Consider the following 7,540-nt stretch of genomic DNA (forward strand, 5'->3'; position numbering starts at 1 on the left):
CCTTATAATTTTAGTAGCACATCCATCTTATCCCTGGTGTATAACGGTAATGTTAGAACATGTCTTCGAAGATAATGATCAAGTAGATACTTGCTTTCTCTGTTAGGCTGTTAACACCAGAGACAATAGGTGTACCTGGTGGAACTGTTATTTTTGTGTATCTTCATAAGAAAATACACAGTTGGAGTTTTTGGTATATCCACTGTCACCATTCACCATCCTTCTTACTAATGATTTCATTCGTAAGTGCTTAGGAAATCAACTTATAATATTGATTCATAAAATTTTGGGTAGGGTTGAATATCAGGCATTGGTCACATTTTACATCATTAAGTTGTTTATTTAATTCCACTATATACATATGTTTTGGCCACAGTACTAGGTTCTTCCCCTTATCCGAGGGTTTAACAACAGTATCTTGCCATTCTGACATGACATTTCTTGTATGTTTTTTTTCTCCTTTAGAAATGTTATGATTGAGAATGGAAGGGTGGTTAGATTTTTTAAATAATTGGTCTAATTCTTTAGAAACCAGATACTGATACATCTTTACTGCAGGACATATTTTGGGGTCAGGAAAGAAGGTTGATTTTATCTTTATTTTGTTTCTATCATAAGGTTGTGGGGTATTGAAGAGTGGAGGGTTAGTTTCTTGATCTAGTTTTTCTAATATTTCCACCATTGGAAGATCTTCTGTTATCAAATCAGCCACATTCTGAATGTGTAACATATTTTCATCTTCTTTACAAGATGACCGATTTTTATTTTTTAAATGTATCTTTCTAGTAAAAAGATTGAGATCTTTTTCACAATCAGATCTATCCTTTATCTGTGTAGGGGAAAAAGACAGACCTTTATGTAACACATTAATTTGATCCTCCATTAGAATTCTATCTGTGAGATTGATCATTTTTAAGGAGTCATCTGATATCTCAATGGGTCTAATTGAATCCCTACTTACTTCTTGTACCTTCTTTGTTCTTATGGTTCTTCCCTCCAATCTCTCATATCTCTTTTCTGACCCCTCCTCTTACCCCTACTGATTTTGTATTTTCCATTTCTGTACTTTCATTCATCCCCAATGGGGATTTGCAAAAAAAAATCCCATTTATGATTCTTATAAAAGGTGTCTCTACTTGTACCTTCCCCTTCTGAGGAATCCACATCAGAGGCTGTATAATTTAGGGTATTTTTAGTTATCTAGAGACAGTATTCGATTTGAATACTCTATTTTGTAAATAATCATTTTTGTCTCTGTAGAACTTCCTACGTTTTATTTCAATAATTTAATTTTCATATTCATCTAATTCTTTCTTATACTTATCATATATTTTTTGGAACTATTCCAAAGACTCAGAATTCTTAAGTTGCTCCCCCACTATATTTATTTCTTTTGTAATCTGAGTGAGCGTAATTTCATCATGTTGAATCAACAATTTTATTAATTCTTTTGAGCACTGGGCTAAGACGTATTCCCATTCTTTCCTTAGTTCATCACTGGCCAATTCAAATTATGAAAAAAGTTTTGGTCGCAACTCCATCAGGAGCATGCCAGTCTTAATGTAGTTATTGAATGTTGTTATATTCCATCATAACTTACTTCGTTTCATCAACAATTGTTTTAGTGTGAATAGATTATCTGATCAATCTTTGTTGGTTTGGCTGTGTTTGTCTGCATATGTCCCAAAAATTGTCTCCATGTTATTTCTAAGTTTTTCTTGTTTATCTTCTAGATCTTTACTAAGGCTAAATGAGCCCATTATGACCAATCTGAAGCAATAGGGTAAGTATCAAATAAAAATGGATTATTTTGTACACATATATTGTAATAAAGAATAGTACATTCAATTATTTACTGTGCTAGTAGTCTTAAAAAATACTGTAGTGCCAGCTAAAGAAGTATATTCATTCAAAAGAATATGACTACTTCACCAGTCTTAATATTAATCTCATTATATGTGAAACACCCCATATGAGCAAGTTATATGTACATGACACTGTTGTATTAATATTTATATATATTGAGCCAGGGGTGCTGCCTAAAGACAACTAATAGGAACACTTATAACAAAAAAGGATAGAACAGATTTGTCTTTTTTATGGCATTTTGGTTTTGGTTCTGGATCTACCCTGGTTTTGGATCTGGATTGGTTTTGCCAAAATCTCACCTCCATGTTTTGTTTTTGTGTTTTGGATCGGGATTTTTTTCTTAAAAAATCATAAAAACAGTTAAAATCACATAAAAGGGCCTGTTTTTGTTCCTACAGAATAATTAACCTCAATAACATTTATTTCCAGTAATTTCGAATCAATTTTGACCACCTCACAATATTATTTGTTTCATCTCAGAGCCGGCCCTAGGCATAGGCATAATAAGCTAATGCCTAGGGGCATTCAAGGCTCTGCCGCTGCCTCCCACATGCCACTGTCGCGATCGGAGCTCCGCTCCGACCTGGCAGTGCACCTGTCAGCCGGTCAGGTGACTTTGACCAGTCAGAATGAGCTTCTGCACAGAAGCTCATTCTGGCTACAGGACAGGGGCAGAACTAGCAGCGGTGCAGCCGGTGCCCTGCACTGAGGCCCGCTGTGGTGCAGGGGCCCATGGCCACCTGCATCCGACAGCGCCGCTGCCCGCCGACCCAGTCCCCATTATTTAAATGGTTGGAGTCGGAGTGGGCCTGCTTCGGCCGCTCCGGCTACACCAACATAACAGCCAACCGCCGCGGCCCGGCCCCTTGTTATGACATGGTGCGCGTGATGTCATATGCGCCATGTCATAACAAGGGGCCGGGCTGCTGGAAGGAGAGGATCGAGAGGAGCCGTGGAGAAGAAGCAGCCAAGGTAAGTGGCGGTGGCTGCACTGGTATGGGATGGGGAGGATGCAAGGCTGAGAAAACTCTGGGGCGGGGAGGCTGAGACACAATCTATGGTGGGGAGGCTGAGACATGCACTGGGGCTGGGGGGGAGGCTGAGACATGCACTGGGGCTGGGGGGGAGGCTGAGACATGCACTGGGGCTGGGGGGAGAAGGCTGAGACACACTGGGGCTGGAGGGGGAAGGCAAGGCTGAGACACATATATAAAATAATACATGCTAGGGGGCATCAGACAAAATTTTGCCTAGGACACCGAATTGGCTAGGGCCGGCTCTGATTCATCTAGTTAAGGCAAAAAGTTTGCATCCAGCTAGCTGGCTGACTAAGCTAAGTGACACAGTGGGCGGCACTAACATGTGGCAGTTCAGTTTCTAATTTCCAACACGGATACAGTGTGTTATACAGTGTGGGTTGGATACACCAATAGTGCACTTAAGTTCACAGCAGTGTCGGCAGAGTGGGGTTGCTGACGGTGTCCTCAGTTCATGGAATGGCAGTGCTGCGGTGCTGGCAGTGTCCTCAGTGAAGGGTACCAATGATGTCAGCAGTGCAGGAGTGCCAGCGGTGTCTTTAGTGCAGGTTTGCTGGCTGTGTCAGCAGTCCGGGGGTGCCAGCAGTGTCTTAGTGCAGGTTTTCTGGCTGTTTTGGCAGGTGGGGGTGCCAGCGGTGTCTTTAGTGCAGGTTAGCTGGCTGTGTCGACAGTGTGGGGGTGCCAGTGGTGTCCTCATTGCAGGTTTGCTGACTGTGTCGGTAGTGCGGTGGTTGCTGGTGGTGTCCTCAGTACATGGAATGGCAGTGCTGGCAGTGTTCTCAGTGAAGGATACCAGTGGTATCGGCAGAGCGGGGGTGCCAGCGGTGTCCTCATTGAAGGTTTGTTGACTGTGTCAGCACGCAGGGGTGTTCTCAATGCATGTTGCTGGCGGTGTCGGCAGAATGGGGGTGCCAGCGGTGTCCTCATTGCAGGTTTGCTGACTCCTCAGTGTGGCAGTGTCGGCAATGTGGGGGTTGCTGATGGTGTCCTCAGTACATTGGGCAGCAGTGCAGGAGTGTTGGCAGTGGTGGTGTCAGCAGCGGGGGATGCTGCCAGTGGGGGTGTCGGCAGCGGGGGGTGTCGGGGGTGTCGGTGGTGGCGGGGGATGGTGGGCGCCACCTTCTTTTCCTCTTTTGTAGTGTTTTCAATGTGCTTAACGCTGATTGGCTGTGAGCCATAACAGCTCTCTCAGCCATACAGCATTAAGCCCGCTCAAAACAAAACCTCAAAACTTGACAGAGGGGTCACGAGGTTTTGCTCGGGTCAGGGATCCGGGGCAGGCAGGGAGATCCGAGCTGTGCTCGGATCACCCCGGATCCCCGAAATTCGGATGGGTTCGGATCTCTGAGATCCAAACACGCTCATCTCAAATTAAAATATAACCTTTATTTCTTTCCAATAAAATATAAATGTTTACAGCAAAATATTAAAAACCAACAAAAAAAAAAAAAAAATTTGTGAATACATATAATTAAACAAAGAATTTGATTAATACAAAAAGGTCCCACTGTGTGTTTCTCTTCTGAGTATTATTATTGGGTTTACCTATAGTGTGTAACCAGGTATACACTACAATTGTAATGTTATATGTTCCCTAGTATTGTATTCTGGTAAGAATTAAGAAATTGAACATTGTATTGTATCTGCCACTTTAATATACTTCACAATTATTAGATGGTATAGAAGAACAGATCAAATATAAATGTGTGCATCTTTTTTTTAAATATAATAGCTCCGTGCACAGATTTGAAGAGAATTTGTGGATAGTTAGATTAATATCCTGTCCAATTTCCTTGCTGGGGGGTAATAGGCCTTGGTTAAATTCCCTCCTAATTAGTCCACTACCATGTGGACTAACAAATATTATTATCAAGGTCCAAGAAAAAAACCCTTCCAATCCAATTCATGTTTCGTGATCACTATGGGTAAACAGTCCTGGTTAATCCCCCTCTGATTAGTCCGATGATATATGGACATATGTTTTTGCAATCTAGAGGTCCAAGACACTGCCCACCACTAATTAGTCCACTGATATATGGATATGTTTTTTTAAAAATAGAGGTCAAAAACGGATACGTGTAAGGTAAGGTGGGCGTCCTTATGTTGTGCTGTGATGGTATAGCGATCACACAGGATTAGCATATCTTTGATGAAGTAGTGGGTCTTGAGAGCTTGTTTGAAGATTTGTAGAGAGGTGGAGAGTCTGATAGGGAGAGGGAGAGAGTTTCAGAGGTAGGGAGCAGCACGGGCAAAATCTTGGAGGCGGTAGTGGGAGGAAGTAATCAGTTGGCAAGAGAGGCGGCGTGCATTTGTTGAGCAAAGTGGGTGGGTAGGAGTGTGAAGTGAAATGAGATCAGAGATGTAAATGGGAGAGGAATAGGTGGGGGCATTGTAAAAAAGTGTAAGAACCCTTGAATTGTATAAATATTATATTGTGGTACGACCTACAGCGTCACAATACTTGTATGTATATTACACTGCAGTACCACCTACAGCATCACAATACTTGTATGAATATTACACTGCGATATGACCTACAGCATCAAAATACTTGTATGAATATTACACTGCGATATGACCTACAGCATCAAAATACTTGTATGAAAAAAAAAATAACATTGTGTTATGATCTACAGCATCACAATACTTGTATAAATATTACACTGGGGTACAGCCTGCAGCATTAAAGTGCTTATATGGATAAACTGGGGGGTGGGGCCTGCAGCATCACAGTACTTATATGTGTACACTGGGGGGGTGCAGCCTGCAGTGTGACAGTGCTTATATGGATACACTGGGGGAGGTAGGGCCTGCAGCATGACAGTGCTTATATGGATACACTGGGGGGGGTACAGCCTGCAGCATGACAGCGCTTATATGGATACACTGGGGGGGTAGGGCCTAGAGCGTCACAGTACTTATATGTGTACACTGGGGGGGTACGGCCTGCAGTGTGACAGTGCTTATATGGATACACTGGGGGGGGTAGGGCCTGCAGCATGACAGTGCTTATATGGATACACTGGGGGGGGTACGGCCTGCAGCATTACAGTGCTTATATGGATACACTGGGGGGGGGGTACGGCCTGCAGCCGTACTTATAAGCCATCACAGTGCTGATATGGATGCACTGGGGGCGTAGGGCCGGCAGCGTCACAGTGCTTATATGGATACACTGGGGTACAGCACAAAAAAAATCTACTTTTTACCTTTTTTCTTTTTGGTCCTGCCCCTACCGCATGATGTCAGGACATCATGCTCTTTGGGTGCATGGCTGACATAGAGTGCTAGTCAGCCCTAATACTGTGCTGGTGCAGATGTCACTCCCATTGGAAACTGCACCCCAACACGGTATGCTGCCCTGCATACATGTGTACGGTAGAAGTTACTTATTGTTTTCTAAGGGGTTGTGTATGATCTTCATATATTTTTTATAAAATATTACTTTATTAAAGCTAGGGGTGAGTGGGTTCGGATTTCTGAAATCCGAACCCCCCCGAGCCCCCCCGATCCAAGGCAGATCCGAGTTAGGCTCGACTTTTCCCGCCTGACTCGGATCTGAAATCGAGGCAAAATGTCATCATCCCGCCTTCCGGGTCTCGCGGGTTTTGGATCCTATATAAGGTACCCGCATCGGCGCCATTTTCTCACTCGGCTGTGGACAGTGAAGAGGGAGGGTGGGAGTTAGGGCTGGCTGGGCTGTGTAGTGTAGTGCAGTGTAGTGTAGTGCTGTGCTGTGCTGCGCTGTGCTGCTGTTGTCCATAGGGGCTGTGTCCACACCTCCAAAGTCCATAGGGGGTGGCTGGACTGTGTTGTGCAGTCAGTTGTCCATAGGGGCTGTGTCCACTCCAAAGTCCTGTGCAGTGTCCCAGTCCTAAAGGGATGCTGTAGTGTTGTCCAGGGGGTGCTCTGTCCGTCAGGGGTGCTCCACCCAAGTGCAAAAAAAAATAATATTTTTTCTGTGTTTGTGAATTGTGTGCACTGTGGCTGCATGTGCATCAACAAAGGAGCAGCGCCAAGCGTGCGCCTCTGTCCCATAAGTAAAAGGCCAGTTGGCTTGTCCGTTAAAGGGTGCTGTAACCCCCAAAGGGCACTCCAAACAAAATAAAAAAATATATTTTTTTGTGTTTGTGAATTGTGAGTGCAGTAGCCGCACATGCATCGACAAAGTAGTGCCAAGCGTGCGCCTGTGTCATATGTAAAGGGCCGGCTGGATTGACCGCTAAAGGGTGCTGTAACCCCCAAAGGGCACTCCAAACAAAATAAAAAAATATATTTCTGTGTTTGTGAATTGTGTGCACTGTGGCCGCACATGCATCAACAAAGTAGTGCCAAACGTGCGCCTGTGTCATATGTAAAGGGCCAGCTGGATTGACCGCTAAAGGGTGCTGTAACCCCCAAAGAGCACTCCAAACAAAATAAAAATTATATTTCTGTGTTTGTGAATTGTGTGCACTGTGGCTGCACGTGTATCAACAAAGTAGCAGCGCCAAGCATGCGCCTGTGTCCCATAAGTAAAGGGCTGGCTGGCTCATTTCTTAAAGGGTGGTGTAACCAACAAAGTGTACTAGTCTCCACCAAAAATAAAAAAATTATTTTCTGTGTTTGTGTGCGCCTTAGCCGCACGTATATAT

The sequence above is a fragment of the Taudactylus pleione genome, unplaced genomic scaffold (assembly GCF_031769625.1).
Source record: "Taudactylus pleione unplaced genomic scaffold, aTauple2 ptg000268l, whole genome shotgun sequence".
In the NCBI taxonomy this organism is placed as follows: domain Eukaryota; kingdom Metazoa; phylum Chordata; class Amphibia; order Anura; family Myobatrachidae; genus Taudactylus; species Taudactylus pleione.